The following is a 985-nucleotide window of genomic DNA, read 5'->3' as shown; positions in this document are numbered from 1 at the left end:
GCGGGCCGCGCGCCAGTTGAAGATCTGTTTTCTGACATTAGGATCCATGCGGCCCGCGTCCAAGTTGCATGATCCTAATGCGGGCCGCGTACAAGTCCCAGATGCAGAAACTTTGGACAGACTTGCTGTTTGAAGTTATGAACGATCATTTGAGCAATAAATGAAGCATGGGCGCCCTCTACATGACCCCTAGCACCCAGGGCCACCTGCTGAACATCCATGATGCCTTGTAGGTTGAGTTGTGATGATCTTGAGTCCATTTTTTCACTATAAAAGGCACCTCATTGTGCATAAGTGAAACACACCTCAAAACCTGCCTTCTGATCATTCTTGGAGCTCTCAAGCTTTCCTCTATCATTCTTAGTCGTGCACCAAGCTTCTGTAAGTTGCCTAACCCTTTGTGGTTTCGTTTTTCCATAGTTTTAGCCTAAAAGTCAATCCGTCGTAACTAACGATTGACTTTGCGATAAATCACGAATGGTCCAGTGATTTGTCGAATCAAAGATAGTTATATGATGGTAATCATGTGGGCATTAAACCCCTAAAAGGGCACCCTCTGATTCCCACTCTAACTTGTCCAAATGTCGAGTCAAACGTGCTAAGAAAAAGTCAACAGAAATGTCATTTTGCTATTTCTTGCATAATCTGTAATGTAGATGATATGTAACCTGTTTGAACACTCATAAAACATGATAATAAGTATATAAACTAGTCTAAGCTTGTTTGATCCGACCATTTTCTGTTTAGACCCGGTTCGGAGCCGAAAGTCGCAAAAATTTGACTTTTGCATTGACTTCAGTGCTGACCCGTTAAAGTTTGATTTAGATATACCTTAGGACTCTCTTAGGACCAGGTTACATAATGGTATAACCCTCTGTGACCGGTTCATTGTTTATCCGAGTCTTTTACACATTTCCGTTAAATGCTTAAAAGTTGACCGTAACGCCCCTTTTAAGTTAAAACGAGAATTTCGGACACGTGAAAG

Source organism: Helianthus annuus, chromosome 2, assembly GCF_002127325.2.
Source record: "Helianthus annuus cultivar XRQ/B chromosome 2, HanXRQr2.0-SUNRISE, whole genome shotgun sequence".
NCBI classification, from domain to species: domain Eukaryota; kingdom Viridiplantae; phylum Streptophyta; class Magnoliopsida; order Asterales; family Asteraceae; genus Helianthus; species Helianthus annuus.
The sequence above is the reverse complement of the archived record's forward strand: the minus strand, read 5'-3'. Positions refer to the sequence as shown.